At 39.5% G+C, this 14,061-nt stretch overlaps 1 long non-coding RNA gene across 1 annotated transcript; it reads right to left on the reverse strand.

Annotated features, from left to right (window-relative positions):
- Positions 1 to 3,617: 3,617 nt before the first annotated feature.
- On the reverse strand, positions 3,618 to 10,558 carry LOC124269375. Its single transcript, XR_006896498.1, has 3 exons — positions 10,547 to 10,558; positions 10,409 to 10,410; positions 3,618 to 3,833 (listed from the first exon to the last, which is right to left on the reverse strand). It is a non-coding gene; the product is annotated as an uncharacterized LOC124269375 (long non-coding RNA).
- Positions 10,559 to 14,061: the final 3,503 nt, after the last annotated feature.

Genomic DNA, 14,061 nt, shown 5'->3' on the forward strand with positions numbered 1-14,061 from the left:
TTTATCAGTGTGTCAATGAATAAATAGATCATTCATAATTTCAAAATTTACATATATCCCTAACTATTTTTGTCCAGTATATATAACAATAATAAAACCCAACTACTACCGTCTGTATTTTCTACGAATACTTCATCATTATCGTGAGTGTAACTCATCACACATGTTACTTTCACCAATATCGGTACACAACATTTCAGCCACCAAGCCTGTTTTACTGCAAACGACGTGCACAGTCATAGTAGTTGGAACATTTCGCTCATAGGGAAAGCAGGACAATAATACTGACGAGTTCTCTAGATTTATAATCACAATCAGAAGAGTACGCTTTGTTTTATGCAATAGACAGATACACTTGAGAGTTTTATCAAAAGCTTCTAAATTACCGACAGGTGGAAAGTGACATAAACATCACATATTTCTTGTATTTCTACATTCCAGGCTACACAAAGTGAAGCAAAATACATACGTTTTCCGTCAGTGTATTCTTCGCCCGAGTTGTTTCCACGAAAGAATCTCTTTTTCTGAAAAGGAAATATTTATCCCACATCCAAGAAGACGTTTCGTTAAAAGGTTTGTGAATAAAGAAGCATCTGAATATCTATTTTGAAAACTCGTTTAACTCCAGGCCATTGCCTTTACAAGATGCGTCTGTCAGATAAAATTCCTGAATGCTAAAAATGTACCTCTGGAGTGATCTTGGTATCGATTGGTCCATCTCAACATAGTTACTTTCCCCCATGATACTTTAAGACATTGTTTGGCTAATGCAGAGTTTGTCTGTCTGAAACGTCCAAACTTCTAAAGTGACAATCTAAGAAATTGTTTTGTTAGTTCTGTGTCGCCACAAGTGAACATGAGAATGGTCAAACAATGAATATATGGACCCGTTAATCTTTTCCAGGATTACGTTGACGTTAATTACTTTTACTGATACTGGTGAGCAGAGTAATGTTAGGGAATTTAATTCTTTTTCACAGACCAGTGAGTTGTCTGTTTATTGTTTAACGCCGCACCCAGCACTATTCCAGCTATATGGTGTGTGTGGGTGTATGTACATAATTGAGTCTGAACCACGCAATCCAGTGATCAACATCATGAACATTAATTTACGCATTTTGGGACGTGTCAGCCGAGTCTGCGAGCCTGACTACCCGAACTCGTGAGTCATCTCCTACGTTGAGCATGAGTTGCTGAAGACCAATTCTAACCGCAATTCATCTCTTTAAATAATTATTATGAAAATAAGTGAAGCAACGCAACATTTCCTATGTAGACTTAAAGACACTGCTTAAGGGAGATTCCCCTGTCTGACTACGACTTTCTGGTAAGTATGAATAAGAATAAACAAGCAATAATAAACCAATTCACCAGCAGACCTACATATGTGCCCCGCTTGGTGTAGAAACATGGAACGGTTTCAGAGATCTGTTCCGGCAAAGAGCACTACCACCAATTTCAGTCACAGTATGAGTGAGTGAGTGAGTGAATTAGCGAGTTAAGATTTAAAGTCACATCGGCAATATTTCAGCCATATAATGACTAAAACTAGTTCTAAATTCATAATACATACCACAGTATGAGTAAGTGTGAGTAGGAGTAAACAAGTATTCAACTGTTTTATATTGTACGCTATTGTTCGAATGTACGGCAAAGACGCATCTATTTACAAGCTGCACGGATGTGCCAAACCTAAGCTATCAAATGACTGCATTAATTAAAAGCGTTTTAAGACTTTATTAAAATACAGACAAGGTAAGATAAGGTCTAAGTGTCTATGTGCTGAATGATACATATCGAATGTAGACTAGCTTCACTACAGACCTTTTGGCTGACTGGCAGTGTATGTCTTCGACTTTACAAGGTGAATGAATAACGTAAACAAAAGGATGGATAGGTTCTGCGTAGTAATATAGCACCTACGTGTACATTTAAAATAGCCATCATCGAACTATTTTTCCCAGATGTTGCTTAATGTATTTTGTGAGCCTAAACTAAATCAAACAAACTGATCGTTAGTTACCAGATGAGGAAAGCAAATGTTTGTGTCGGTTGCCAGCAGAAAGGCGGGATGCTCTCATCGCATTGCCCATGCAATGTATAATCGTTACCTACACCACTGACACCTCTGACGTAAATGACTTGCAGTAACTTGTGGGATGGCTCGTGAACACCGTTCACGCAAATGGCATATGTGAACACCTATTTTGCGTTTAATGGCGCACTCATCAATATTCCAGCTATGTGGCTCTAGTCTGTAAAAAATCGAGTCTGGACCACACAATCCAGTGATTAACAATGACATGTGTCAAGCAAGTCAGTGAGCCGGACCACCTGATCCCAGTAGTCGTCACTTGTCTTAAGCATGGGTTGCTGAAGATCAGTTCTAACCTGGGTCCTCACAGATCCAATATTCAGACGTCTGCCTGTTAAACGTAACACTCCAGCATGAAGCACTTGATTCATGATCATAACTTTTCCTTCCGTAATGACTAAATGTGTAAAATATATTACGGTTCCAAGAACACAACGTAAATCAGGCAGCCCACCTTGCATCTGCTATCAGGAGCCACATGCTTCATGACTATGTTGTTATGGAGAACTATGAACTGTTCTTGTCGATGGAACAGTTTTCTTCATTGCCTGATTTTGGTCCTATCGTGTGATCCCAAAACACAAAGTCCCCTACTTTTTCGCATCTATTGGATGTATTATTTGTCTTTGTGGAGGGTTTGTTAGCCTAATGGTTTTCATCCTTATCACTCACTCAAGTAAAAAAAAAGACATTAACCAAAATAAAGATATGTCGATTCATTTTATTAACACAGAATTACCTCAAGCCATAAACCGCTACAGTAAATTCCGCTGCTATTTGGATTTTGTGTCTATAACTGAATATTCAAGACGAAATGAGGGCAGCTCCAAATCCGGAATAAAGGCTTCCATATATGTTCTGTGATCCTTTCCACTTTTCAAACCATACTTCATCCCCAGCAGAGAGATACATGACTGTTGTTATGGAAACAACGCCGTATACTGTCTCCTTTGAGGTCTCTGCATACCCTTTGCCTTTGATGTGGCCATTCTGGACTAGGTATATCTCCAGATATGATTCCACTTGATCTAACATTACTTGAGCCCAGAAAATGTACGATCCAGACACAGGTGCTGTGAATTTACCAGATGAAGCTTCAAATCCGCCGCCATTGTTGTACAATAAAGTATCAAAAATGAGCTTTCCACCCATTTGCACAGAATGGATTTCCTTCTGTAGCCGCACTTCAAAGGCAACGTGTCTTGCACCAGATCCTTGACAAAGATAAACAAAGAAATATGAGTGAGGTAAGTTTCCTTAAACAGGTGTTTGTTATGTCACAGTTTGCTGTCTTCAGTATGTAAGGGGAAAGACAAGCGAGCATGGTATGACTTGGAGGTTAACACAGAAATCAATCTTGGGTTTGAGCCTAACCCAGTTCAACAACAGTTTGTGAATGTTGGCCATCTGATGAATGAAGTTCATAATATATACTCGGCGCCATTAAGGAAGGGTCAATCTATTGGTAACCCTATTTCTTAAAAGTAAAATATTCATTTTTGTTTGAACTATACCCCTCTTTAAAAGTTTAGACTCACCTGAAACACTCATTATATGTTATGTATAAATATATGGTTACATTGACAATTGATTTCTCCATTAACTTGGGTGAACCAACTGCAAACTTTATGCGGATGAATTGCACGAGGATCATGCATCAATTTGCAGAAAAGCATGTGCAAATATCATGCACGTGAACAGCTGCATTTTGCTGTAAACGTCTGTTAAGAATTTGCCACTGATATTTATCATTTACTGAACTCATGACAATATTCTTTTCAACGTTACGTTATTTTGCAAAATTTAGTTTAGAACAGTTGCCTGAAGTTGATCTATTTACACTAGTGAGTCTAAACCTTTTATGAGAAGTATATATACAACTGATTTACAAAGTTTCAATATGACAATTTCCACATTGTCAATTTGGAAATCCACCTGCCACTTATGTCAATGATTTGCACGTGCAAGTCACTGTATTCATGGGAAGTGGAGGACAATACACGTGCATTGATGCTTTTTCACTGTCTTTCACTGTTCAGTTACCTGTTTGAGGTCGCAGCTTAAAATGAGACTAGTTTGACACTCGCTGAAAGGGGTCATGCTACAGGCCTTTTTGAATCTGGTCAAACTGAGCAGCAGGTAGCTGTCCGCTTTAATGTGAGTCGGGGTGCTGGTGGTAGACTGTGGCAGAGATTCCAAGCCAATGGGTCCGTGAAATATGCACGTCGACCATGGTTAAGACTGCATTAAGTAACATATTCATTTACGCAGCAGACCTTCAGACAGAACTCTTGAATGTTAACAATATAAGGATAACGTGGATCACAATTTGTCAACAAGGGCAACCGGACTCTGCTGTAGGCGACCTGCAGTTCGTCCATTACTAACACCACGTAACAGGCAGGCATGTTTGAGATGGAGTAGACATGGCCGGTGGAATCAACGTCAATAGTCTCGTGTGCTCTTCACAGACGGAAACACATTTAATTTGTCCTCCAGTGATGGTCGGTCATTCTTGATTCTGGCTCCTATAGCAGTACCATTCCTGCAAGCTATGCATGGTTTTAATGGTCGACCCTCTTTACTGGCCCGACCTCATAGGGCCACGATTGTCACAGGATTTCCTTAGGCAGCAGGGTGTAGAGCGGATGGAGTGACCGGCATGCTCACCAGACCTCAACCCAACGAACAAACAAACAAACAAAGCTAACAACTTTGGAAACAATTTGATGTAGGAATAAATGTTTCGAGTAACATGAGACATAATCATCCGTCCTGTGTAAACAAATACACGTTGAAAGGGAGTGCGACCAATCAACTCAATTTATCCACATAAACTACATATGTATAAAAGACCGCCTCCATGGTGGAGTGGTTAGAGCGTCCGCTCGGAGAGCGGAAGGTCGCGGCTTCAATCAGGCAGCGTCATACCAAAAGACGTTGAAATATGGTACTTGTCGGTCCCTGCCTGGCGCTCGGCATTGATGGGTACAACAAGGACTGGTCGGCTCGAAGTCAGTATAATATGTGTCTGAGTGGGGTATTCATGCTTCACTGCGGCATGGTATCTCAGTGGGCTAGCACTATAAAACCAGCTTCAGTCCGGGCTAGTACAAGCAGCCGCAAGTACACATACACACACATGCACGTCGTCATGTGAGCGAAACATTCTCAAATACGACGTTAAACCCAATTTCACCTCACCTCACCTCACATATGTATAAAATGGTTGTGTGAAGAGTATAACTCTGGGAGGTTACACTGATTTTAACCTCTGACATGATTGTTACAATCATACGTACCTGTCATGTTTGATACGTTGTGCACGAGAGACTGAAGTGTTTGATTAAGGCCATTTATACCATATCTTGATGAGACCAGCTCAGTCTCCAAGGACACCACTGCCTGTTTCATGTTTCCCAACGCATCCGAAGTGGAGTTGAGCTTCAGGTAGATCTCCTGTTGTAATGTTTCACGGTTTCCATCTCCCAGGAGAGAAGTCTTGATCCTACTCACTTCTGAAGACACACTGAATTGAAATTCTGTCACATTTGAAGCTAATTTCCAAAGATCAGAATTCATTACCAGAATGTCGTTGTTAGCCCTGTGAAGATTCAATTCAAGGATAGCAACTTTGTTTGCAGTTGTCTTCACGTCGGCAGATATTGCATCCAGTTTAGACCTATTGACTTAGGGAACAGGGAATCGATATTGACACTCTTTACATTAGCCATGTCTGTTTGAAGGTTTCGCAAATCTGTGTGAATGTTGTCTATATTCGCTGTTTCTTGTGAACTCAAATATTTGGCTACAGCTAAATCGCCTTCTACACTCTTCAGGTCTGTGTGGAGAATGCTGGAACTCAGTTTCTAGCCTCACCTGGCTGTCGTGGCTTAACCCAAGTTGAGACTTCAGAGCATCAAGGTCGTTGATTGTTTTATTATGTTCCATTTGCAGGTTATTTACGTGTCTCTGAAGAGTATCCAGAGATGATTCCGTCGTCGCCCGTTTTATTTTTTCATCAGTAAGTTCATCCAAGGTAGATCTGTAGTCTGCCAAATTTGCGTTCTGTTCAGCCAGCACATCTTGCATCTGAATTGTCATGTTACGAATTGTGTCCTCTGCCATCCTGAGCTCAGATTTGACCGCTCTTAATTCATCTGCGGTCGACTTCTGAAAGTCAAAGACAACTTTGAAAACGTCCATGGCTGCTTTGGTGGTCTTTCCCTTATCTAATGGCCCATATATCTCCAGATAAGAGTTTTTAGAATCTGAAACACATGCTTAAATTAGACGTCAGATAACGTTATCTTTGTCAAATGGTGTACGTTGGTGTCAAAATATATGGTTTAACAAAGGGAAATTGAAAATTGTTTTGAAACACAAGCATTCGCATTTAGTGTAATTCACATCAGAATGTTGTCATAACGGAAGTAAGCATTGATTCTATGATGATTGGTCACTGCCTGGCATATTGAACATTAATATTTAAAAGTGATAATGATATGTTTTCCCACACATTGTTAGTGTTACATATACGGAAGTTAAAATTGTTTTGCAAGTGTGACCAAGCCGAGTATAGCAGTGCACGGAATACACACGTGCATACTAGACTATGCGTAATCTACCAGAAGAAACACAATTCTATGAAAAACAATTGTTTACAATCTTGAAATGGCATATATTCCGCTTGGAGATAAGCTGATTTCATCATAACAACTGCTGTGGCGCAAGGGAGGCTACTCTTAATTTGAAACTACCGAATCCAAGATGGCTTCAGTGTTTTCGCCAATCTCTTGTCAACCACTCCTTGAAAGGTATCATGGTAACTTGTTACTGTTAGGAAAGTAAGTGAATCACCAGGTCATTGTTATAAGAATCATTTACAACAGAGGCAATGGAGGAAAACATCGCAAATCTGAGTTAATGTTGTGTATATTCGCTGTTTATTGTAAATTCAAATATTTGGCCACAGCTAGATCGCCTTCTACACTCTTAAGGTCTGTGTGGAGAATGCTGAACTCAGTTTCTAGCCTCAACAGGCTGTCGTGGCTTGCCCCAAGTTGAGACTTCTATGAAAACAAATACACATTAACAAGTTTGAGCAATCGACCCATGGTAGTCGTCACTCGCGGGTTTGCTACAATTTAGCCACATAAACAACATTTGTTTAATATTAAGAGTATAACGCTTAGTGGTTATATTGATTATAGTGAGTGAGTGAGTTAAAATGTAACGTCACATATATTGATTATAACAACTAACAGTAACAATCGCACGTACCTGTTTGATACGTTGTGCATGAGGGACTGCAGTGTTTGATTAAGGTCATTTATACCATGTCTTGAAGACACCAGCCCAGTCTCCAAGGACGCAACTGCAAGTTCCATGTTTCCCAGGACATCCGAAGTGGAGTTCAGCTTCAGGTAGATGACATGTTGTAATTGCAAGAGAAAAAGACAGGCAAGATGGTATGACTTGGAGGTTAACACAGGAACCAATCTTGGTTTTGAGCCTAACCCGGCACAACATACAATCACCAGTGTGTGTGAATGCTGGCTATCTGATGAACGATGTTTATAATATATTTCATTTGTCCAGTCACTGCATGTATGTTGAGTTGAGCAGCGGTCAGCAAATAATCGAGTCCCGGCTAGACAATCCAGTGATCAACAACATGAGTATTGATCTACGCCACTGGGTTACGATGACAAGTGTCTCATCAAAACCAATTCGTCTCTTACGACAGGTGTACTGGCTTGTCATTGTATCTAGGTGTACTGGGTTGTCACTGTATGCAGGTATACTGGGTTGTCACTGTATGTAGGTGTACTGGGTTGTCACTGTATGTAGGTATACTGGGTTGTCACTGTATGTAGGTGTACTGGGTTGTCACTGTATGCAGGTATACTGGGTTGTCACTGTATGTAGGTGTACTGGGTTGTCACTGTATGTAGGTATACTGGGTTGTCACTGTATGTAGGTGTACTGGGTTGTCATTGTATGTAGGTGTACTAGGTTGTCTCTGTATGTAGGTGTACTAGGTTGTCAGTGTATGTAAGTATACTGGGTTATCACTGTATGTAGGTGTACTGGGTTGTCATTCTATGTAGGCGTACTAGGTTGTCATTGTATGTAGATGTACTGGGTTGTCACTGTATGTAGGTGTAATGGGTTGTCCCTGTATGTAGGTATCCTGGGTTGTTATTGTACGTAGGTGTACTGGGTTGTCATTGTATGTAGGTGTACTAGGTTGTCATTGTATGTAGGTGTACTGGGTTGTCACTGTATGTAGGTGTACTGGGTTGTCATTGTATGTAGGTGTACTGGGTTGTCACTGTATGTAGGTGTACTGGGTTGTCATTGTATGTAGGTGTACTGGGTTGTCACTGTATGTAGGTGTACTTAGTTGTCACTGTATGTAGGTGTACTGGGTTGTCCCTGTTTGTAGATGTACTGGGTTGTCATTGTATGTAGATGTTCTGGGTTGTCATTGTATGTAGATGTACTAGGTTGTCATTGTATGTAGGTGTACTGGGTTGTCACTGTATGTAGGTGTACCTAGTTGTCACTGTATGTAGGTGTACTGGGTTGTCCCTGTATGAAGATGTACTGGGTTGTCATTGTATGTAGATGTAATGGGTTGTCTCTGTATGTAGGTGTACTGGGTTGTCTCTGTATATAGGTGTACTAGGTTGTCAGTGTATGTAGATGTACTAGGTTGTAACTGTATGTAGGTGTACTGGCTTGTCATTGTATGTAGTTGTACTGGGTTGTCACTGTATGTAGGTGTACCTAGTTGTCACTGTATGTAGGTGTACTGGGTTGTCCCTGTATGAAGATGTACTGGGTTGTCATTGTATGTAGATGTAATGGGTTGTCTCTGTATGTAGGTGTACTGGGTTGTCTCTGTATATAGGTGTACTAGGTTGTCAGTGTATGTAGATGTACTAGGTTGTAACTGTATGTAGGTGTACTGGCTTGTCATTGTATGTAGTTGTACTGGGTTGTCTCTGTATATAGGTGTACTAGGTTGTCAGTGTATGTAGATGTACTGAGTTGTCACTGTATGTAGGTGTACTGGGTTGTCATTGTATGTAGATGTACTAGGTTGTCATTCTATGTAGTTGTACTGGGTTGTCACTGTATGTAGGTGTACTGGGTTGTCTCTGTATATAGGTGTACTAGGTTGTCAGTGTATGTAGGTGAATTGGGTTGTCAGTGTATGTGGGTGTACTGGTTGGTTGCGGTATATGGGTGTACTGGTTTCCTGCTGTATACTTTAAAGTGTCTACATATCTTGTTTCCTTTTCCTTCACGGAAGTTGTCAGAAATATCAGCAGCTTCGGAAGAGAGAATACGAATCAATATTATCACCGTTCACTTCCTGGCGTACCTACCTGAAGTTGTTTTAGAAGCAAAAAACCCTAAAATATATGAAGCCTGATAAAACGTAAAAGATAAAGGGATGTAAATTGACGGCTGCCTACGACCTTTATCCTATCTATCCTTTTTATCTTTGTGATGTGAGTGATTTCTTAAAAGTGAATATTCAGAATACTCATTGTTTAGAAATTCCCTGGTTTATGACAAAATGGGTAACAAAAAGAACATTTTCTTTAAAAACATATAAAAATATGAATGCAGCAGATATTTTGGAATTGCGTCTTTTCCCTTGGGTTTTCATAAACTACTTCACATTCATCCCGCAGTGTAATCAGTTTCCAGGAAAACAATATCTCACGTATCATGATCATATGATAAGATTGCAAACATGACTCTTTTCAAAGCGTTCTTAATGTTCGTTATTGACCGCTCCTTAGGACTCGAATGTGTTCCTGTTGCTAGTGCGTGCTTTTAAGCCAGTAAATCTGAAGTAGACACTGAAGTGTTTCTTAATATATAGGAACCAACACCATTCAAAAGGCAGAAGGTTCGTTTTTAAAGTGGTAGTGTGTCATTCTTTCATATCTGTAACTTAGGACAAAAAACAAAGGTAAGTGACAAAGATACCACTTGTTTAATAGGTTGGAAATTTGTAGATGAACAACATGCTTAAATCAGGATCAGCCGGTACTGTACACAGCATCACTCTCTGCAATTCATGGATTTGCTCGTTGTCGTTTCCTTGAAGTCCTCCAACCAATGTATTTGATATTATGTTGACTATGATCGCAAATACTAATTGACCCTTACACTAGGTAAAGAATTACTTGTGTCAAATACTAGTGGCTACTGCGCTCTAGATTGAAGGTCTGAAATGATAACATTATTACATTCTTAGCATGAAGCGTGACGTCAAATCATTAGAACATCTACGTAGAATACCGTCACGATCAAGCCTTTATGAGGTCTTTTTATAATACACGTTTTAATTATTGACCACACATGTAGAAGATAATACGATCACCGTCTTTATTTTGTTATTTTAAACTTGACCTGTATTTTTACTTTCACTAAGTTGACAAGTTGATGTCCAGTTAAGACAGGTACAAGCTGTCAGAAAAAAGAAATACCTGAATAAGAGATAAAATATACTGAAACAAAGTCAATGTACTTATATATAAACTTGAAAGAATGAAATACCAGTGCTTCCTTATGTTTACATTCAACCAGGAAATTTCCTAGTTGAAAGCCATGTGTTTTTACCCCTAATATTTTCAGGATTTTAAGATATATTTCTTTTAGAAATTACGGAACAAATAATGTTACAATTAATTTGAAAACTGCCCTCAACATTTGAATGTACATTCATTAAACAAGTGCAAGTACTTATTACTTTCAAAACTTTGGGCAACATTATCTCTACACAGCTCAATTCGTTAGTAAACACCGCAGCGCCAACGCAGACATTTTGACCTCATTTGACCTCCCCAGTCACTTACTTCCGGTTGAAATGTATGGGGGAACCATGTCAGCATCTCACAGAAGTGAAAATACCTTCTAAATTATTTGAGAATTGAGTTTATGGTATTCTTAGAATGAATGTAAATCATGCACCCCAACAGATCCAAGGAATTTGCCAGAGTTGTGTTTTCATGAACTGTACCCAAGCCAGAAAAACGAAAAGGGATCGAACCCAGATGTGCATATGGTTTTATTCGGCAACCTCACATCACTATATTTTCGTGTGATAAATGAAATTGCTTCATAAAACTTTGTTAGAAATTGCTAAAATGGGTTTTGCGTTTTCAATGTGTGTCATTATATGTTACAGCCGTGAAGATAGCTTTGGCCTCAGCAATGAAAATGGATGTATTGTTGGGTATTCATGGGGAGACAGTCTTTGATCCAATGACTATGAACATGGATCTATGGGTGTTATAGCAGGACTGTAACTGGTTGTATTCCTGTTGGAACACCAATACTTTCTTTCTGACTCTTTTTTCAGTTTGGTAAGGGTAAGATCTACCGGGGTGGCGAAGACTGAAGCCGGTAAGGTATTATGATGTTGAGGTCGATTTTAACTGCAGATATGTGTGGCTGTATTCTGATTCCAAGTGGTGGAACCAGGCTTGGCAGAATTAGGAAACACGTTTTCATAGAGGTTTGAAAACACAATTGTATGCTGGATTGGACTGCAGTTTAATGTGGCGTTGTACAAGTGGAGCCTGTCTACCGGAGAGGTCCTAAAACCTCCGAAACAGAACCTAAGGCCTTGGTGGTGGATAGAATCTAATTTTTCTAAATAGCTTTTACAGGTTCCACCTTGGACAATGGAACCATAATCTAGTTTAGGGCGAATTAGAGATCTGTACAAGTGAAGGAGGGTAGTCTGATCCCCTCCCCACTCAGTATTTGAAACGCCTTTTCGCAAGTCAAGAGCCTTCAAGCACTTGGTTTCACGTATTTTATGTGTGGTAGGAATGTCAAGTGACTGTCAAATATGTGTCCCAGAGTTGTAGCTGCCTTTCTTTTTGCGTGCATATTCTTACCACGACATGAAATATTGAAATCATCAGCGAAAAGGGACCTGTCAATACGTTAATGTTCAAAACGTTAATGAGGCTGTTAATTTTGATGCTAAAAAGTGTGACAGACAGGATGCTGCTGTGAGGGACTCCCTGATCTTGATGGGATATGAATTGGGGTAGTCGGCCCCCTCAATCTACTTTCGTGCAAATCTTTTAAGATACCATGTTTCCACGTTGTATCATAGTCGAAAAAGATAGATACAGTATATTGTTTGTTCACAAAATTATATTTGATAAATGATTTCAGACGCAACAGATGGTCAATGGTAGTTTGGTTCTTTCGGAAACCACATTGGAGGTCACTAAGGAGGTTATTGGTCTCCAAGTACCAGATTAATAGATTGTTGACCATGCGCTCCATGGTTTTAAAAAACACAGCTAGTTAGTGCTATAGGACGGTAGTTTAAGGGATCCATATAATCCCAGCCAGGTTTTGGTATAGGGATGATAATGGCATTATGCCTCGAAGAAGGAAAGTATACTGTTGTCTAAATGTCATCAAATATATTGAGTAGTGTTTCCAAACTTGAATCAGGTAGGTGTTTGAGAAGCTGATAATGAATATCATCAGCTCCTGCTGCAGTGTCGTGAGCCTGCCCCCAGGGCCGTACGGAATTCATGGAGAGAAAAAAATTCCTTGTAATCCTCGCCATCGTCAGAGTTAAAATTGACTGATTTCTTCGTTTTTCGGTTTGTTACCCCTGATACTGTAGTTTGATGATGAGGATTGGTTTGCAAAAGTTTCACCATGTCTGTTTGCAATGTCAGAGTTATTCCTTAATAAAGAGTCACCATCTTTGAGATGGCGAACACCAGATTCTATTCCTTTGTCCTTAATCTTTGAATGATGGGTTTGCGGCAACCATGCCCCGCGCTTGGTTTGTTTAAGGGTAGGTCTTGCCCCGGAGAGCAAGTGCACTTATCACATAGTTTTATCAAAACAAAGCTAGGACAGATTTGAGGAAAATATATCAAGAGCCAAGTACACGTCAAACATAAGCTTATAAGTTGTCTTATCAACATACTTTATCTTTGTGAAAGAAACGAAATAAAAAATAAAATTAACCAAAACCTTTTAGTGCAGTGAAGCATTTACTTTGTCACGTGGGTAAAATTTGTTGTTCTCATATCGTCACTGAAATTTGTTCGTTGGAACAAACTGGGGAGAGAAGTCACAACGAACAAAAACGTATGTACAATGTTTTCAAATTGTGTGTGAATGCTGCATATCTTTTGCAAGTTAATGGCAATGATAAGCATAGTGCCTGGCATGGAATTAGAAATCAACGGAGTAGTTGAACTCCATGCATTTTGTTTCGTTCAAGGCAAAACTTCGGGGGAAAATATAATGGGCTCCCTTGTGAGTGCTCTTGACTGAGGGCAAATTGTTATTCAGGTATTTGATTTTTCCTCTGAACACTTTCTAAAAGCCTTTGTATGTTCACAGAGTTTCAAAGTTTCACACAAGTGTGATATACTTAAAGTTATCCACTACCAGTTGTCAGACTTCCATTTTGGTGTAGATTAGCGCGCTCCTGTATTCAAGATATTCCGGCCCGGTTTTGGTCCTGTTTCAATTCACAATTTGACTTCCAGTGGTTCAACAACATCTTTTGTTTTTTCAATATGTAATTTTGCAAATATGTTCTGAAGTTTCTGTTTGATCAAGATGAGACTGAGATGGTCATCCTTTCTGTTGAGTTTAGTCTGGGATCATGAAATATCAGATTACGAATACATAAGTTGTACCTTCGAGGAAATATAGATTATTTTTTCATGAACACATTCGTATTGATTACGGCATGTACGTGGAACACATTCAGCCAGTATGGTACGGATTAAGTCTCCCTTTCGCCAATCATGCATTTGTTCAGAGTCGTTTCTGGGTCGTCCTCGAACGATGTGACGTAAAATCTTAAGTCATTCACTCAACAATATATACTCGAAGATATTAATATCGTTGCTTATAAAAAGAAAAGCAAAGAATAACTT

Source organism: Haliotis rubra, unplaced genomic scaffold (genome assembly GCF_003918875.1).
Source record: "Haliotis rubra isolate DU_JTF1 unplaced genomic scaffold, ASM391887v1 Scf1444, whole genome shotgun sequence".
NCBI classification, from domain to species: domain Eukaryota; kingdom Metazoa; phylum Mollusca; class Gastropoda; order Lepetellida; family Haliotidae; genus Haliotis; species Haliotis rubra.